Source organism: Cebus imitator, unplaced genomic scaffold (assembly GCF_001604975.1).
Source record: "Cebus imitator isolate Cc_AM_T3 unplaced genomic scaffold, Cebus_imitator-1.0 Scaffold90, whole genome shotgun sequence".
Classification (NCBI taxonomy): domain Eukaryota; kingdom Metazoa; phylum Chordata; class Mammalia; order Primates; family Cebidae; genus Cebus; species Cebus imitator.
Genome location: NW_016107405.1, coordinates 4,363,862 through 4,385,337, shown reverse-complemented (window position 1 = coordinate 4,385,337; position 21,476 = coordinate 4,363,862).

Genomic DNA, 21,476 nt, shown 5'->3' with positions numbered 1-21,476 from the left:
TTGAGCAGCTTTTAGGGTTCTTGAACTCTAATGATAAGCTTACAGATTCCACAGTTGTGGGGCAGAGGGAGAGAGATGAAAGGTGGGTTCCCTTCTAGGCCAGAGCATGGTAATAAACAGTACACAGGCAAAGCATGAGCAGTGACCACACTCACTTCTAGAAACTTCCTGGGATGCTGGCAGAAGTGACAGCAGCCATAGCAGCAGCACAGAGTGCATTCGTTTCTGGAACTGCAGCTTATGAATAGTGTTGGTGGAGTCCTTTCAAAGAATACTGTCTGCATTGTAGCTAAGAAGTCCGAAGGCTGACCTTTCGGATATAAGTAAGTGCCTTAGGTAGTTTCTTGGCCAAGAATTAGATTCTGGAGGAAGATGAAACTCTGTTTATCTAGGCAGGTAGGATTCATTTTCTTTTGGCAAACTGATGTGGCACATAATGTGACCAAAGCTCTAAGTAATGTCATTGCTCCATTTTGTAGGTGGGAAAACAAGGCACAAAGAGATTCAATACCTTGTACAAGATCACAGCTCATAAGTGGCAGACTCAGACTCAAACTCGGGCAGTCTGGCTAGACACTCTGTTTGATATTATTAGATTAGCATTTAAGTCCAATAAAGATAGCAGAAAAACTGCTTTGCTTTTATTTAAATCATTGCTCTAAGAAATGGAATAAATTGTGTATGAGATATTTACATGTCAAGATGAGCTAGTTTCATAGGATGATGGGAGGGTATCTCTGGCATTTTACAACAGACCAGGGTCAGGCAATAATGTCTAGCATTCTGTCTTGGAAAAGTTGAAATTGCCTGGGTACACAAGATTGAAATAATATTTATTTTAGCAAAACATTTGGAGTATTTCCATATTCTTAATCTTCATCTTTCCCCAGCATCACCATTCCCTCACCTACTACCAAGGAAGAAACATGCCACCTTGAGGTTTAAAAAACCTGACATTTTCTTAGTCTTAAATTAGTGTAATCTATTTTAGCACCATCATTCTTCATTTTCTAGTTAAATTAGTTTTATTTAAAAGGGAAGTCTTTATTAAGGCAAATGTTTTCACAGTTAGGTTGTTTAACTTAACCAAACTAGTATCCAAGGTGATCCCTAGAACAGAAGTTCGGTAGATTATGAAGTTTAGGAAGGTCAAAAACATGTGGTTGATTTTCTTGAGGAATTTTAAAGCCTCAACTAATATCATTTTCAATTAAGTTTTGGAACATATACAACATTTTCTTCGTTGCCGTTAATGTCTGCAATGCCAGGTTGTGGCTATTGCTGGATCTCTAGTATCAATTGATACTTATTTAATATAATATACTTGAATTTTTCTTCTAAACATAATTATAAATTGTTTATGTCGCTATCTTTTCTAGGCCAGTCTAGCTCATAAAAACGGAAAATTTCATGTATTATATTAAGCCCAAGCTAAAGTTCGAAGTTTGCTCTGGAAAAATTGCTTAAACGAAGAGAGAAATTGTCAATTAATTAAAAGTTAACATCTTTTTAAAAACTCGTATTTTATGTTCAGGGATACATGTTCAGGTTTGTTATGTAAGTAAATTGTGTGTCACAGGAGTTTGGGGTACAGATTATGTCACCACCCAGGTAATAAGCATAATATCTGATAGGCAGTTTTTTCATCCTTACCCTTCTCCCTTCCTCCATCCTTAAGTAGGCCCTGGTATCTGTTGTTCCCTTCTCTGTGTCCATATGTACTCAGTATTTAGCTTTCACCTATAAGTGAGAACATGCACATTTTCATTTTCTGTTCCTGTGTTAGTTTACTTAGGATAATGGCCTCCAGCTTCATCCATCTTCCTGCAAATGATATAATCTCATTCTCTTTATGAGTGTATAGTATTCCATGGTATATGTGTACCACATTTTAAAAATTTAGTCTACCACTGATGGGCATCTGGGTTGATTCCATGTCTTTGTTATTGTGAATAGTGCTGCAATGAACATACGTGTACGTGCATGTGTCTTTATGGTAGAATGATCTATATTCCTTTGGGTATATACCCAATAATGAGATTACTGGGTTGAATGGTAATTCTGCTTTGAGTTATTTGAGAAATCATCAAACTGGTTTCCATAATGGCTCAACTAATTTATATTCCCACCAGCAGGGTATGGACATTTCCTTTTCTCTGCAATCTTGCCAGCATCTTTTTTTTTTTTTTTTTTTTTTTTTTTTTTACAGCCATTATGACTGGTATGAGATGGTATCTCATTGTAGTTTTGATTTGCATTTCTGTAGTGATTAATGGTGGTGAGCACTTTTTCATATGCTTCTTGTTCTCTTATATGTCTTCTTTGAAAAGTATCTGTTTATGTCCTTTGCCTAATTTTTAATGTTTTTTGTTTTTTGCTTGTTGATTTGTTTTTTTCCTTGTTGATTTGTTTATCATCCTTATAGATTCTGGATATTAGATCTTTGTTCGATGCATAGTTTGCAAGTATTTTCTCCCATTCTCTCTGTTTACTCTGCTGATAGTTTCTTTTGTTTTGCAGAAGGTCTTTAGTTTAATTAGGTCCCATTTACCCATTTTTGTTTTTGTTGCAATTGCTTTTGGCATCTTTGTCATAAAATATTTGCCGCCAGGCCTGCCTTACAGGATGTCTCAAAAGGAGTGCTAAATATGGAAAGACTGTTACCAGCCACTACAAAAACACACCTCAGTACATGGACCAGTGACACTATAAAGCAACCACATGAACAAGTCTGCATAATAACTAGATAACAACACCTTGACAGGATCAAATCTGCATATATAAATGCTGGCCTTGAATATAAATGGGCTAAATGCCCAATTAAAACTCACAGAGTGGAAAGCTGGCTAAAGAAGCAAGACTCATTATTATGCTATCTTCAAGAGTCCCATCTTACATGCAATGACATCCATAGGCTCAAAGTAAAGGGTTGGAGGAAAGTCTACCAAGCAAACAGAAAACAGAAAAAAGGAAGAGTTGCAATATCTAATTACAGACAAAGCAGACTTTAAGCCAACAAAGATTACAAGAGACACAGAAGGGCATTACATAATGGCAAAAGGCTCAGTTCAACAAGCAGACCTAACAATCCTAAATATCTATGCATCCAACACAAGAGCACCCAGATTCATAAAGCAACCCATAATAGTGGGAGAATTTCAACACTCCACTGACAATATTAGACCATTGGGGCAGAAAACTAACAAAGATATTCAGGACCTAAACTTGATACTTGACCAAATGGATCTAACAGATATCGAAGATCTCTCCACCCAAAAACAATTGAATATACATTCCTCTCATCTGCACATGGCACATACTCTAAAATCAACCACATAATAGGCTTAAAATAATCCTCAGCAAATTCAAAAAAACTGAAATTATACCAACCACACTCTTAGACCACAGAGCAATAAAAACAAAAATCAAGACTAAGAATATCACTCAAAACCACATAATTACATGGAAATAAAACAACCTGTTCTTAAATGACTTTAGGGTAAATAAAGAAATTAGGGAAGAAATCAAGACATTTTTTGAAATTAATGAAAGCAAAGATACACCATATCAGAATCTCTGGGACATAGCTAAAGCAGTGTTAAGAGGGAATTTTATAGCACTAAATGCCCACAACAAAAAGAAAGATCTCAAATTAAGAACTTAACATCACAAACCAACCTCCCAGCTAGCAGAAGATAATAAATAACCAAAATCGGAGCTGAACTCAAGGAAGTTGAGATGCAAAAAACCATACAAAAGACCAATGAATCCAGGAGTTGAATCTTTGAAAGAATTAATGATAGATCACTAGCTAGGCTAATTAAAAAAGAGAGAAATTCCAAATAAACACAATCGGAAATGACAAAGGGAACATTACCACAGACTCCACAGAAATACAAAAACTATCAGAAACTACTATCAACACCTTTATTCTCTCAAGCTAGAAAACCCAAAAGAAATTGATAAATTCCTGGAAATATACAACCTCCCAAGATTGAACCAGGAAGAAACTGAATCCTTGAACAGAGAATATCTCTTGCAAAGATGTCTTCAAAATCTCAAACTCCAGTCCTCATTATTTCAAGAATTCCAGGCATGTCTTACCAGGAATGTCCCGCTGGAGATGATATTGGCATTTTGAAGAAACATTTCCCAAAAAGAACTTACCATCTTCCTCTTTCAAATCCTGTTCCTCCCTAGCCTGTGCTCTCCATATGCTCATCCATTACTGAAACTAGAAACTGCAGAATTGTCATTGACTCATATTTTGTACCTGTTGGCTTTGCTTGCTAAGATAAATTGAAAATGGGGTTGCTAAGTTATTTTTTAACATATTATTTTCAAATAACTCCAAACTTACAGAAAATTTGCAAAGTGTGCTAATATTTTTGCATATGCCCTTCACCCAAATTAGTTGCCAAATTTTAACATTTTCTCATATTTGCTTTGCTTTAGAATTCTCTTTATATATATATACATTATATATATATATACACACACATTATTATATATATATATGTGTGTGTACATACACACACACACATAGATATCAACAAAGACCAACCAATTATATATATTTTTAATACATAATATTTATGTATTTCGTTCAGTTTTGTTTGAATGTAAGTTACAAAGCTCATGCTTTTTCCTTAAATATTGTATTACTTTCCAAGAATAAAAACATTTTCCTATGAAATCACAGTAAAATTTTCAAAACCATAAAAATCGATATTATGTTATTATCTAATTCAGAAGAAGATTTATTCAGTTTATTCTAATTGTCTCTGATGTCTTTTATAGCGTATATTTTACAGGTCTACAAGGAAATGAAGAATAACAGTTGCACTTACTTTTCAAATCTCTTTGGTCTTCCTTGATGTGGGGTGGTTCTTTGACCTTTCTTTGTATTTTATAACATTTTTTTTTAAATATAGTCCATTGATTTTATAGAATGATTTTCAAGACTGGTTTCAGCTTATGCACTGTGGTCAGGAATGTAGCAGAAGTAATGCAGTGTCTTTCTCAGTGTGTCACATCAGGCGGCTTATGATGGCAGTTTGTCTCATTACTGATTATGTCACCTTTGATCACTTTAAGTGATATGTTGACCTTTTTCTCTCTCATTTACTTCTTCACTTGCCATGAACATCTGGGTGTTTAACTCTGAAATTCTACCAAATTCAGACATTATCCTTCATTCCTTCGGGTTTCGCCCAGACACTAGTTTCACAACTGTGCCTCACTTACAAACTTTTCTTCCACATACTTGCCAAATTTGCATTTTTGAAATATAAATTTGGGCATGAATTTTCCACACTTTTATTAATTAAGACCTTCAGTTCTACTCAATTCCTTATGGGGTAGCATTTCCAAACTATCTTATATGGAACACTAGCTTTTCAAAATATCCGTGCAGCTAAAGGGTTATTTGGTGAGATAAGTGTTGGGAATTTTATCTTAAGATATCTTGCAGAACCATATACATTAGCACATTGAAGGCTATGAGAAGTTTTACAGAAAAAAACCGAGCGTTTCTCACACTTTCTTAAAAAAAGAAAAATTTTGTTTGCTAGTCCCCATAAATAACCCATTAAATAAGTGGTTTATGGAATTAGTATTTTATAAAATACCTTTGGGAAACTGTCACTGGATAGCCATACTCTTCAGCTAGACTTATGTGATGCACCCCGCCTCCCTTCTTCATCAACCCAAAGTCGATTAGTCTTCCTGCTAATACCTATCATTGGTCAGAACTATTATTTCTACCTGATGCTCATGTCTTCTTACTGCATAATGCCTTCTGTCTACAAGACTGTTGTGAGATTATGTTTGGAATGCCCTTTGCTATCCCACCTTCCACCCTTCTCCTGAGTCACTTATTCTCTTAAGAACCAGTTCACAGGTGGCCCTGCTCTCCCAAGTCTTCTCTGCTCTTTTCTTCTCTCCTTCCTATTTATGTCCCTCTATTGAGGACTTATTGCATGTGATGGTCCTAGTCTGTTACAGCTGCTATAACAAAATACCATAAACTGGGTGGCTTATAGACAACAGAAATTTATTTCTCCTAGTTCTAGAATCAGGAAAGTCCAAGACCAAGGCTCTGACAGATTCACTACCTAGTAAGGGCCCACTTCCTCATAGATAGTCATCTTCTCAACTCTAACCTCAACATGGAAGGAGCAAGGGGTCTCTCTCAGAGTTACTTTATGAGGGCACTAATGCTATCCATGAGGGTCCTCTCATCCTCCACCATGACCTAATCACTTCCCAAAGGCCCACCTTCTAAAAACCATCACCTCAGGGGTGAGGATTTTGGCACGCGAATTTTGAGGGCACACACACATTCAGACCACATCCATGACAATTACTTGTTTGCACCTCTGCCTCTGTCCTCACTTGGTGAGCTTCTTATATGCTTTGTAAATGTCATGGTATTTGGTAAGCTCTGAGTGTTGACTGTTGAATAACTGTATAAACACAGACTTGATATTTTCTACATAGTGATTTTATATGGTGGATTTGTTAACATTGGCTATACCAAATGACCATATCAGATTATTGGTTCTGAAGGAATTTTTGTATCAAGCCTAAAACCAAATAGAAATTTTTATTTTTCATTCCCCTTTTCTTATACAACTCATCTGTATTTAGAAATATGTGTTACAAATTATATGAAGGAAATAAGTTGATTATTTTATTAGAATATTAGTCAAAAGCAGTAGGTAACAGACATTTCCATTTTATTTACTTTATAAGAGTCATGAATTAAGAAGATATGATCATTTCATTGCTTAGTAACCAGATAAAACTTTCTGGTCTATATGTATTTTACATTTCTGAAGCATAACTAATTTTGTAATGTGGAAGAATATGTGAGTTTGATGCACTTTGCTTATAGGATAATTTGAAGTTTCTAGCCACAGATTTTCTGGTTTTTCTGTTCATTCAGAATGTCATCACTAATCTTTTTTTCATTTCAGATATTTGGGTATCTAAAGATATTTTAAAAGAAAAAATATAACATGGTTAGTACAGTGTATCTAGTTTCTTTGAAATTCTATTTAGAACTTGATAGCTAGTCTTAATTCATTTTTCTTGATAAATGCATATTACTGCATTTAATAATAAGAAAACCCATTTTCTTCAACTTACTGTAAACGGGTGAATATATGGTGATAAACAGTGTTTTTGCATCATCTATGACTTTTATAGGCCCTCCTTATCTTGAAATGTTCTTTACCTTCTTGCAGTTAAAGATGTGATCTGTCAGAGGCTTAACATTTGTTAAACAGCATTGAGAAAAGCCTTAGCCTATGACACCTGTGCATTCTCAACTTCATATTTTCCCACTTTCAGTCACCACAGGACCAGCTACTTTATTATCATAACAGGAAAGCAGGGTCATCTGAAAGGGTCAAGATGTGGACTCTTTCCTAATCAGAGACCTCAGAGCCTGAAGGAGTGCAACTTAGTTCCTCTCCCTTTGTAGACAATTGTATGGGAGTAAAGTTTTCCATAGTAGGAGAGATACTGTGTTTTTTTCCGTATTGCTCTCCAATTTGTCAAGAATGTGTTTGAAATCAGATGTTGAATTAAACTCTAGGTTTAGTTTTATTTCAAATACATTCCAGACAGATTATAGCACAGGATAGGGTATATCACTCAGCCTCCCTGCACACTGTGACTCATAAGGAAACCCCTTTTTACAAGCTGCCAACAAATCAAGAGCTTGGGTTACCAGGGGTTGAGCAAGCACAGATGCAGAGTGAGCTGGAATGGAGCTGGGCAGGGACACAGTGTGCATTCCAGGTTGGCAAAAGTGCACAGTTTACACTTGCAAGGCAAGATTGGTGCTTGAGAACAGTCAAGGAGGCTGATAAATACTTAGTAAATCAGCCTAAGAATGCATGACTTTCTCTTCCCGCATACTCCTAATGTGTTTCCAAATCTGAGATAGTAATTGTTAATTTTCCAAAGCCTTTTCTTTGTTGTTAATGGGTAAGCCATTTAAAAACATAGTTCTGATCCAACCCCAAAATCACAGCTCAACTTGTAATGCTGTAGTATGTGGTGACTTGAATCAGCATTACCGTACAAGGCAGCTTTGAATTCCTCGCAGTAACCTTTTATTACTGTTTTTGAGTTTCCCAAGCACTGCCAAATATCTTGAACTTTGTGGAATGATTATAAACTTTATAAACATAAACCTTTGATTCCCTTTGAAATTCTGCTAAAGAAAGCCAAAATTATATTAACAGTGCATATATTTCAAAATCAAAGACCTGTAATATCATTTTGATTGTGCACTCTTGGAAAAAATTTGTTGGGATCATTGGACAATTGATAAAGGGGCATTGCAACAGCTGTGCTGGTTTTCAAGAAAAAAATGAAACAACCCAGGAACAATGTTTGGGCTGAAAAGCAGGCCTGCGTGTCTGGTTGTTTGCAGATGCCTTGGCTATTTAGAAAGCTGCCCCTTTAAAATCTCCAAAACATTTTGTTAGAAACACTTCATAATGGAAGTATGTTTCCCTTGGCACCTCAGCAGATAAGTTCTTGCTTTCATTTCAAAATATGAGAGATTTCGTTAGAAACAGAAAGGGTTTTGTCTTTTGCAAGCTGACATGATGCATGGCCCGGAATCAATCCGATGTGAAGCAACTCCTTAAGGAGAGAAGAGCTTTCTCAAAGAACAGGCAACAGCTTTTGGAAGCTGCAAAGGCACTTGGAAGAAATCTCTGTGAAAGGGCAAGCAAGCAAAAGAAAACAATTTTTATGTGGTGCTGACACCATGACCTGACATAGTTCATATGAAAGGGAAGAAGACATACATTCAGTGTTTAGTATGGCATGGTGAACACGAATTCACACATCAGGGCTTGATTGCCAGATTGTGAATTCCAGGTCTTTCACTCTTAGCTTGGTGGCTTTTCAAATTACATAATCATAATAATTCCACTGTCCTCAGTTATTTTATCTGTAAAATGATATAATAACATACCTACCTGAAAGGGTTGTTGTGAGGATTGGGTTTGTATGTATAAAGTAAACATAACATTGACTAGAGCTACTTTTTGAAAGAATGCAAAGAAAATTTAAAATAGAACAGGGTAACTAAGAATAAACTTTATCTTAAAAAGGTTTCCAGTAAATTTGCTCTCACATAACACTTGCCCCAACACACACACAGAGACACATACACACTCACTTGCTCTCACAGACATGCACACTTGCTCACATACACACTCACAACTCACACATATGCATGCAAGAGATGATAGAGTCATTCTAATGTTTTTACCTCTCCTCTTTGTAAAATCTATAAGTACTTTGGAAAAGGTTCTATAATTATCTGCAAAGATCTTCTAGATGGGATTAAGTCATAGAAATTCCATTTCATTTTATTAGTTAAGAATCAAGAACCTATCTCAGCCTTTGATAAGGATATTGAATCTTCCCTCTGAGATGCCACCGCTTTAAGGCAGAGCTGTTATGTTTGCTGCTGTATGCCAGCCATGGGAATGGGGAGAGGGGAATGCTTAATACTGAGTGGTGATGATAATTCATAATGGTGTCTTATAGTTAGTTACGTTACAGATTTTGCAAAACAGCATAGGGTATTTCCTGGTAGAGGCAAATGCTGGGTGCTTTGCCATTTATTTAAAAAAAAAAAAAAAAACATGACATGGAAAATTAATTCAAAATGAAAGCACCGTGTCGCCGTGGACCTCAGCTGTCCTCCAGCTCCTCTCTTCCTTGCTTCCATTTCAAACCCATCTGCAGACTTTGTTTGGAATGAGGGAAGAGAGAAAATGTGTCTGGGAAAAAAAAAATAATGTACTATATGACTTTGTCATTCAGGGCTGCCAATACTCTCACCTCCTCCCTTACAATTCTCTCTTACAAATGCTTAAATTCTTTGAAGGTCTCTTTTCTAAATTTTATCAATTGCAATTAAAAATAAGTAATTTATTTAAAAAGTTGACAAAAGTAAGAAATCAGGTAAGTCACTGATTAACAAATACTATCGCATACCATCTTTCTTTGGAAAACTGCAAATGTTCACAAACTTCAAGACGCAGCACTAGATTTTACCTCTACTATTGCATTTATCACAATGGATTGCCAGTTTGTTTAAATACCTCTCTCATTTATGAGATATGACACTGTAAACTTCTTGAGGCCAAGGTCTACATTGTATAAAAGTTTGTACCCACAGTACTCTGGAGTTCATGGGTGAGTAATAAATCCCAACTTCCTCCAATCTTCCTTAAATAAGTGTCCTTTATTTCATAGAATCTGGAGAACAAACAAGGTCCTGTATTCTAAGTTTTTTTCCCACTGAATCTTTAGCAGCACTAAAGGTATTTCTCAATTTAGCACCTGGAGTGTTGAGGATTCCATTTGTTCTCCATAGAAATTCAAGAACTGAAAATTCTCTGTGAAAATATAGGCTTTCTGTTTGCTCCATGACTGTGATCCTAACCTCTGGAATGTACTGTCCTGAAAATAGTGCTCGCCAGAATTTCTGAATCTAGAATATTATAAACACTCCTGATGTTTTTACACTCTCAAATAGAGTTTATAGAATTAAGTTTCTTAAGTCTGTACAACTGTATAAATCCCTAAGCAAAGGAAGGAGAAAAGTAGTTAAGTAGATAAGAAGATGAAAGTTAATATCCCAAAAAATGCATTTGTATAAGTAAGCCATTGTATGAATTTGTATTAATAGTATTTTATACCATACAGAGAAAATGTGTTTTATAGAAATTCTCTTTTACTTATTAATTGTGTTCAGTAGATGTTAGATATATTGGCCACATAACAAATGATCTCCAAATTCAGCAGTATAAAACAACCATTTATTATGCTTATAGATTCTGTGGTTCAGGAATTGGTCAGTGGGTTTAGGTTTTTCTGCTGATGTCAGGGGATTCAGCTGGAAGACTAGAGGCCCAGGACTGGAACTGTTTGAAGATTTGTTCACCCAGGTTTCTGGCAGTCAATGCTGGCATTGGGCTGGGAGCCTCAGTTCCTATCCATGTGTGTCTTTCCACGTGGACTCTCTGGGTGGAAAACTTCAGGTTTCTTCACAGTATTAGGACTTGCTTTCAAAGGCAAGCATCCTCAGCATAGATGGTGGGGGAGAGAGAAAGAGAGCAATAGAAAGAGAGAGAGAAAGAGAGAGAGAGAGATCCTGGAGAGCTCCTATCACCTCTGATGACCTTGCCTAACAAGACAGACATGCTGCAGTCTATTAGTCCAGGCAGTAACAAAGTTTTACTCAGTTTCGAGGAGAGGGAAGATAGATTCCAGATGATTGTCAACAAGGCTCTGCAAGAACACGTGGGACCAGAAATATTGTGGTAATATTTGTGAAAATGTAATCTGCCATATAGGGATTGACAGTCCTGTTTTGTAGGTGAGAAATTGAGGCACAGCTTAAATGGTTATTCACATCCCCACAGATGGTAAGTGGAGAGTTCACCCTTCAATCCAGTTCTTTTGACTTAGCAACATAATTTTGCCACTACACTACAACTGTGGAGAGCCAAACCTTCACATTCACACTCCACTTATATGAAGAGATGAATGACTTTTGATGAGATGTATTTTGTTCTTTCATTTGTTAAAATATGAGACTTCTTATGAAACATGTTAAATTGAGAACATTAATAAGAGAAAATTGTAATAAAATTCCAAGTTTCCCCTGAACTATGAGCTGAGAACTTTAAAAAATTTGTATTTTGAAATAATTTCAGGCTGATAGAAAAGCTGCAAACAATATTACAAATAATTTGTGTACCCTTAACCCAGATTCTTCAATTGCTAGCATTTTACCACATTTGCTTTCTTATTCTCTACGGTACATTTTCTAAAACATTTATGTGTAGGTTGCAGATGTGATACTCCTTTATCCCCAAATACTTACTTCAGTGTGTATTCTTTTTCTTTCTTTCTTTTTTTTTTTTTTTTTAAAAAGATATTCTCTTGCATGATCATGGCAGGAAATTAAATATTACATAATGATGTTGTCTAATATATGGACCTTATTATTAGCTACAATTTAAATAGACACTAGAATAGAACAATTTTTTTTTTCAGGAAAAGCAGTAAGTCAATATATTTCCTTTTGTCTTCTCACAACGGAAAATGCTGGTGTTCAAAGGGGTAACTACTACCCTGGAGAGGTTCGTGATTCTTTAAGATATGTACATTTAAAAAAAAAGCTAATTTCTCTGGGAATTATTTTTCTCTGTATGAGTTTGCTTTTGTTAGTGATCCTCTTCTCTGTCAATAAGATGGAAATACAAGATTTCTATCATTTATAGGACCCAAGTGAAAACAGTATAGCTAATGAAGAATCTCCTTAAACTTTTAAGAGTAACTAATGAAACTGGAGCTAATAGAAGTAACAAAAGTAACTGTAGCTAATGAAGCTAATAAATGTAGAATGAAACTGTAGCTAATGAGTCATTGGGCTGCAGTAATTAGGCTGATTCAATGTAATATACATGAAATATATTCATTTTTTTCTTTTTATCCATATCTGGATTATGGTAAACATTTAATTCTTCTTTGATGTAGTTTATTAATGAATAAAACCATAAATTAAAACATCCAATAGTTAAAACAGAGAAGGAAGAGAATAGATCAGGGATAAGTTTGGGAAAGAAAGTAAAATTTAGAGAAAGAAAAGTTTAATAAATGAAAGAAAGGCAGAATAAATGAAAAAGATAAGAAGAGAGGAATGGGTGATATGTTGTCATCTATTGCATGGTTTATGTATAGATGAAGTTAATGGATACAGCAATTAGTGGCTCATAATAGTACCAGAAAATCAATGTACAAACTGGGGCCTGAGATTTCAGAGGCCCTAGGGGAAAGGGAAAATAAGGAATTAGCATTGTTGAAACATTTAATACCACAAACTTTTCTGTAGTTTGTTGTCAGATAAGCAGATCCTTGATACCCTTTGCAATGCAATGAGTACTCAGAATTTTTTAGGTCTCAGAACTTGCAATATCTATTGTGGACGTACAAAAACTGCTGATAAAATTTCACCAAAAAAGAGAAAATACACTAAACTTGTCATTGCTACCTGGAGAAATATAGAGTAACATGAAAATCATTTCAAAACTGTCTTTGACATGACACAATTGATAAGGACACTGGAGCCCTTTCTGGTAAGTTGTTATCAGATACAAATCATAACTTTGTCTATTGACTTCTTCATCTATATCTCTAGCCAGAGGTTTTTCTTAAGTATTCACTTTCAGGTCCCAAACTGCCCACTGTACTTCTCCACTTGCCTCATGCTCAACATACTCCCAAGCGGACTAATCATTTTTCTCTCAGTGTAGCTCCTCCCTAAGTGGGTTTCCCATTTCCGTTGAGATCACCACCATTCTTTCAATTGGCAGGGTTGTCTTTGACTCCTCCCTGTCCTTCAGCCGTACTGTGATAATGCCTCGTAGATTCTATTTTTGCAATGTTCCTTTTAATCCACCCACTTACCTAGGGAAACAGTGAAAGCAACCTCTCGCACTAGAGAAGATATTTTGACATCACAAACAGCTGCTTCAGCATTACCTGTCAGTGACATGTCTTCGTTACTTTCATTTTCTGTTACCTACTTGTCACCTCCATGAGCCTCTGAACACTGAAAGCTTACCCTCAGTTCCTCAATATCCCAGTGTGACACATGAGTTAGTAAAGGGTGAACTAATGGTGTTTCAGGATGAACACATGATCTTCATTAATTATTTATCTGTACCGGTTAGGGAAGGTTAACTCCTATGACCAACAAGCCCAGTATCAGTGGCTTGAATCAATAACTGGATATTTCTTGTCCACATCATGTTTCAGTGCACAACGCTGCAAAGGAGAAAGCCTCCTTGATCTCTTGGCTCCACCATCTTGGCCTGAGTTGTCATGGCAAAGCCTGAAAGAGACTACATTGCTTCTTTCCATGGTCTCTTGGCCAAAACTCAGTCAGAAAGCTCCACACAACTACAGTGGATACTAGGAAATATAGTTGCCCTGGAAATAAATTTGGAGATCATCTAGGCAGTGTTTGCCATGCTATCCTTCTAACTCTCTACTTAGAATTATAATAGGAAACTAGCAGTGTCTTTCTGCTGACAATGGCCCCCTAAGCTCCCTGATTCCCTCCCACTTATTTCCACTGTGTTCTCCTCTCAAACTTCATTTGATGAGATTTTTAACTGTTTTGCTTAGGTTGCATGACTCTGTCCCCTGATCGTAACTGGTTTGTCTATGTGTAAAACAATTGGAGACAATCAGATGTTTTTTTTGTTTTTTTTTTCTGGGAAATTTGGAATCAGAACCAAGAGGCAGCCAGTCAGTCTCTCAGTGTGTCACTATTTGTAACCTATGAACTCAGATATTTTAGGGCACCCATCTTTACTAACTGATCATGCAGTCTAAGGAGCAAAGAGACTGTGCCTACAGAGAAAGAAAAAAGAAGCAGATACCCAGGGAGGAACTTGGAGGGAGGGGAAAAAGATCTGGTGGCTGCCCAGCCCTGGCTTCTGTTCCATCTGTAGACTGACTACTTCCTGTACTCCTGCCTGTACCCTTATAATGATCAGTGCTTTTGATATTAGAAAAGATAAATAATACAAAGAAGACACCATTCCTAATTCCACAAATAATTTGAAGCAGACTAAAATGAGAATTCATAAAACATTGTCTGGAAAAAGGATTTAAATCATAATTGCTATGTTAGTGGAGGTTGATATTTGGTTCAAAGCTTCCTGGAAGTCAAAATAAAAAAAAAAAAAAAGATACAGTTATCTCAATTTCAGAAAGGAAGAAATATACACTTTTCTCTGGGGAGTGAAGCTCTGTTAGTATTAAGATCTAATAGTAATTTCTTAGGCACGTAAAAATGATTCATATGTGAGAGTTCATAGCCTTCCCTCAATTCATCCAGACTGGCAAAGAGAAACCCAGTTTTCACATGTCAAGACAAAGAGCAATGCTGAGAAACTGAGAAGAAAATTTTAATCTCCATTCTAGGTATTATTCAGGTGCTTATAAATATTTTTAATATCCTTGACCTTCTGTTGTTATTAATATATCCTCTGTTCTTGAGCCTTCCCCTCTCCCCATTTGGCTAGCATTTCATTTTCTGTTAGTATTCTTTACTTCAGGCCTATAGTCTCTATAATGTAAAACCCACGAAAGCGGGGATCTTATGTTGTTCACATCGTTGGTTCCAGTGCCTGAAACCATTCCTGACACATAGCAGATAATAAATATTGACTAAGCAAATCAGTGAATGAAGTCATAGAGGAAGTGGAGATGGCAGCATATGAGAGAAAAGAAATTGGGCAGATTAAGATTTGGAGAACTTGTGGAGAGAGCAGCCGGAGGTATGAGAAAGGCAGGTAGTAGAGAAGAGGAGATTTTAACAAGTGTTGCTGAAGGTTATGTAATTGGATCCTTGTACTGTCATTTTTAAAAACACAAGTGATTTTTTTAGTTAAAAAAAAAAAAAAAACTTATGGTTACTTAGGTATGTTTCTTTCTTTCTTATTTTTATTTTATTTATTTATTTATTTTTTTTAGACAGAGTCTCGCTCTTGTTGCCCAGGTTGGCGTCCAATGGTGCAATCTAGGCTCACTGCAACCTCAGCCTCCTGGGTTCAAGCGATTCTCTTGCTTCAGCCTTCCAAGTAGCTGGGATTACAGGCATCTGCCACCACGCTCAGCTAATTTTTTGCATTTTTAGTAGAGACAGGGTTTCACTATATTTGTCAGGCTGGTCTCAAACTCCTGACCTCAGGTGATTCACCTGCCTTGGCCTCCCAAAGTGCTGGGATTACAGGTGTGAGCCACAGCGCCTGGCCTACTTAGCTATGTTTTTTCTTTTGCTCTGTTCTTTAGAAACTTGACCAAATGAGTTCCATCTCAATTAGTAAAACTCTTACCTGATTTATTATGGCTTATTCAGAGGTCATTTAATTCATTTTGTTATTCACCATTTTGGGGGCACATATCATGTGTTAAGTACACTATTTGGTTCTAAGGATATAAACATGAAAACATATTTCTGCACTGAAGTAGGGCAATGATATCAGTAAACTAGTAGTATAGGTCAAGATGTATGTGAGAAAAGATGGGTTTCAAACTTGAGGGGGTATGGAAGGGTCATGGATCAGCTTCTTAGAGGTAACTCTTTGCAAAGTCATGGAGGTATAAAGGAAGCTACTAACTTCAAAAAAACTGCAAGCATTCAGTTATGGCTAGATGCCCATGTGTATATATGAAAAGGGTGGGAAAAGAGACTGAATCATTGTTAGATTTTTCAGTAAGGGAATGCTAATATGTCTGCTGTATTGCACTTTGGCAGAAGAAAAGAAAATGAATTTGCGATAGTATAAAATATATATATGACCTTTCCTTCCATTTCCTGGCATGTAACTCCTAAAATCATGGCTTCTCTAAAGTGATAGATGTAATCTATTATGAATGTGTTTGTGTATGTGAGTGAGTTGACTGATGGCTGGCAGCCCCTAAGTAGCTTCAGATAGGGGCTGGTCACTAGAAAGACCAAGGCAGGATTAGAGGTGGGGTTAAGACTTCCAGCTCCCCCTACCCACCTTCCAGGGAGAGAAGAATGGCTGAAGGCTAAGTTGAGAACCAATGACCAAAAATATCATCAAGCATGCTTATGTAATGAAGCCTTCCTAAAAAAAAACAAAATGAAAGGATTCTTGGAAGTTCTAAATATCTGAACACATTGTGTTTTCTGGAGAGTGGTACATCCAGAGAGGGAATGGAAGCTCAGTGCCCCTTCTCACATGCCTTGCCCTGTATGTCTTTCTGTCCTTTGTAATATCCTTTATAATAAACTGGCAAATATAAGTAAATTGTATCCCTGAGTTCTGTGAGTGGCTCCAGCAGGTTAATAGAACCCGTATAAAGGGTTGTAGGAAGCCTGATTTATAGCCGGTTGACCAGAGGCACAGATAAAGCAACCTGGGGCTTAAGATTGGTATTGGACGTGGGGAGCCATCTTGTGAAAGTGAGCGCTCAACCTGTGGGATCTAACACAGCCTCCAGGTAGATAGCATCAAAAGTAAACTGGAGGGCACCCAGCTTGTGTCTGCTGCACAATTTGCCAATTGCTAGGTGTGTGGGGAAACACCCCCTTATGTCTGGTGTTATAAATGTGTTGGTGAAAGCTGGGCACGGTGGCTCATGCCTATAATCCCAGCACTTTGGGAGGCTGAGGCGGGTGGATCACCTGAGGTCAGGAGTTCAAGACTAGCCTGGCCAACATGGTGAAACCCCGTCTCTACTAAAAATACAAAAAAAATTAGCTGGGCATGCTGTCGGGGGCGGGGGGGAACCTATAATCCCAGCTGCTTGGGAGGCTGAGGCAAGAGAATGGCTTGAGCCCAGGAGGCAGAGGTTACAGTTAGCCAAGATTATGCCACTGCACTCCAGTCTAGGCAACAAGAGTGAAACTCCATCTAAAAACAAAACAAAAAAGAAAAGAAATGTGTTGGTGAGAGTGAAGTAGGAGAAAATGAGTTTATTTTTTTCTCCTCAGTATTCTCAGGATTAGAACAATGTTTTTTAAAGTGTAAGCATCAGCTGGGAAATTGTTCAGAATGCAAATTCTCAGGCCCTATCCAAGATCTACTGAATCAGAAACTCAGGAAAATAGAGTCCAGTAATCTGTATTTAACAAACTCTGCAGGTGAATTTGATGCATGTTAAAGTTTGAGGACCACTGAATTAGAACAAGGGACTTGATAGGAACTTATGATATACCTGGTGAGAAATGTTAAGTTTATTAGCCCAAGTATTGGTTATAATCATGGAGAAACAGGCACAGACAGACTCAAGTAAGTGTTTCAGATGGCAAGTCAGCATGGGAGGAACACTAAGGAATGTCATCATCACTTTGAGAGAGAGGCGGTGGTGGTGCTTGATAGACGTGCAACAGTGACCGGTGGCTTTGAAAATGAATCAGACAGACAGAATGAGATGCCAGGAGGAGCAAGCCAAGCGTAGTCTAGTAACCAGAACCCCAAGGACATCAGTGTCTCCTGCCCTGACTCCACACATGGCTGGCCATGAAAAGTGAAATCTTACCTAAGAAAGGTGTCCCCAGATGATGTTCCTGGCTCATCTCGCAAGCCAACAGAAGCCTCAAACTTCAGATTCATACTTATTCACTAACATACCTTTTAGTTATCTAAACAATGCTGGATCTAAACAATCATACATTAGCAAAATAATTTTGTTCTGAGCAGCATGTGCCTACACCTCATGGTATGAATTGTGCTTGGATAAGTCAACCATAGCAACTCTGTTTCCCTTTGCCTCTGATGAGGATGAGCAGGTGACATATTTGTAGCTAATGAAGTGGAAAGGCAGGTGAATCAGCTAGGGGCTCCTGGGAAAGATTTTCTTCCTTCTCTACAGAGTAAAATACCCTTTTGCCACTTCTCTATTCTTTTGGATGATGTCATATGAGGGAGTGGTGCTTGAATGAAGGGACAAATGAGAATGGAAAGCAACACATAGAGGATGGAAGAATAAGTGATTAAAATAAACTTGTTCTGAACCAAATTTGGGTTAGTCTACATCTTGTCTTAAAACCACTCTTGGGTTTTTAGTTACTTACAGCCAAAAGCACTCCTGACGACTCATCTTTCTCTAGGAAACTACTAAAACTAACATTAGCCTGCCTCTAAGCCCTGCTTATTATGCCTGGCCTCTAGATTTTTCAGCCTCACTGGAAAACTGATACCCACTCTGCTTTGTACTTCGAATCTGGCCCTATCTCCTCCTACTCTTATCTCTGTACCCACTGGCATCCAACTTCTGTGAAGGGCAGACTCCTTCGCACTCTCAAACTCTTCATCATCTTCTCCAACTGACACCTAGTTATCCCCAAAGTCTGTTTCTTCTGTAGTATTTCGAGTCTGGCACAATCCCCATGGGATAGGCATCTTCCTCACTCTCTACTGTTATTCCCATTAAAGGCTGTTTGTTTCCTAACAATCACAGCTCTGTGAGGTGTAGTACATGGGCTTAGACTTTGCCACCCATCTCCACCCTGAGTTTTCATCTTCTATCAGATTCTCCGATACTGCACATTCTCTGGTAACTTCAGCACTGGCTTACTCTTCTCCCCACCATTTTTCCTGTTGTTATTCTTGATGAGTTCGATACATTATTTCCATTCAACACGTGGGCCTGGTATTTCTTAGATGCTTCAAATCCAACAATGTTGTCCTCCATCCCCCTGTAATAGGGGGAGGAGGAGAATCAATGGGATATGGCCAGGAAGTGTCTGTCTAGATTACTAAATCCAGCTCTCCCTTGAACTAGAGCATGACATCTTCATAGTCCACTAATATTTATGGAGAAATCAACTCTAATAGTCTCTGTATTCACTAATGGCCGACCCTAGTAAAGATAACTGGGTACAAGTTGGTTTTGTTATTGGCTGAGGGACAAGATACCCTGGTGAGAAGTATCACTGAAAAAAATTGATAGCAGCCTTCATAAATGTCATCATAAAATGCCATTCAAAACAAATATAAAAAGTTACTGGCATCTTGAGTGCTTCAAATTATATTACCAGATTAAATAGAAGGTACAATGACATGTTCTCTGTGAAAGAACAAAATAATTAGCCAAAGCTATTTAACCATTAACTAAATATATGAAAAAAGATCCTATTAATCTATTAACCACACCAGAATGTGTTTTTTTGTGGTCAAAACACATCCATATACCCCAGCACAGTGGGTCCTTTTCATACATGTGGGCATTCTGTACAATCATCAAAGTTGTCAGTGAGCATTTAAATCAGCAGAGGTTAAGAAGGGACAGATTAGTAAGAAATTGTGGCAATGTGCCTTTTTATGGAGACGTTGATAGAATCTTAAGTTTTCCAAAGAATAAGTGAATACCCAGAAGACAAGTTCAGATATGCCAAGGCATCTCAAGACAAAGGCTGAATACTGATCTTGGGTGTTGGTGTCTCTTTGGTAACTATGGTGAAGTTGGATGAGCTTTAAACACTATGTGTTGGAAATTCCCTGAGAATGAATCAGTGATGAATCCCTTGCCTTTGGTGAAATCTGGGCTGAAATATTTCAAAGTCAGAATTGGAAATCCATGCTTCAAGACTTCAGTAATAAAATTTCAGCTAGAGTTGATGAAAAGAAAGAACAATCCCTAGCCTCTCATTTCAAAAAAAAAAAAAAAAAAAAAAAGGAAGAAACATAGGTATATAGGTACCATGCAACAGATATAAAGGCCAGTATGTCTCAAGAGCAAACCAGATTTCCTAAGAGAATTGAATGTGCTAGTAGCAGATGGGTTCTGTTTCAGTTTATTCTCACTTAGCCATGTCTGGGAATAGTTAAGTTGCACAACTTTGTGGACAAAGTGCTGCAGAAAATAAAAATATATTTGTTGCCATTTAAGAGAAAGATATGAACAAGCATAAAGTGATCTTTATAGACAGTAATGATACTTGTGATGTTAGCATCTAAAATTGTATGCAGAATTAATTACTTTAGATAAGGTAGCAGGTATCCAAGCTCCAAAAGATACTTTTGCATGGTTGAAGAAGGGATCATGCAGAAGGACTACATATGTATGCCTGGTATGCACATATGCATGTGTGTGTGGTGGAGCGAAATGGCAAGGTGGCATGCAAAGAGAAGTACTATTGGCCAAACAGGAGCTGAAAAGAAAAAAAGTCAACTTATTCTGGGTATGTGTCAGAGAAAACTGCTACTCCCACTATGACAGAAATAATTTCAGACTGAGGGAAAAAGGCCTTATGGCCTGCTAGTAGGAAGAATGAATCTACCATTATTCCCCATTTTCTTCCTGTCTGATGATATGTTTTCATGAAAAAATTCTTTAAATATTTTTTACATATAAAGATACCAAACAGTTGCAACTCAAGTATAAAGGAAGGTGTCTCAGATCCAGCTGAATAGAAAATAAGGTTCTCCCAAATTTTAATTAAAATTACACGTTCCCTTTCTTTAAAAAGGAAAAAAAAACTTCTGCGTGACCAAAAACAACTTAAAAGTTCTGATTATTTGAAGTTTCATAAACCTTATCTTTTCTCCATAATGAAAAGTCTAGTTTCTGTTTGGTCCTGTCAGAGGCAGCCTTTATTTTCATTTGGGTAATTTTTATCCTTGGAGACATCGCCCCCTGCTGTAATATGTGCTTAGTTGCAGAAGCATTTTTCACTCAAAAAGGATATGATCAAAATGATGCAATGATTATTAAAGTGAAAGAAACTTTATTTTGAATAATATATGTATCATTCATTTCATTTAATGTTCATAGTGCATAGCTATGTTTAGAAGTACACAGGGAAAAATAAACATTAGAAATACCTAAGCATGGAAGTGCATAAGTGAAGACATTTGATATATCCATGGATAGGCTTA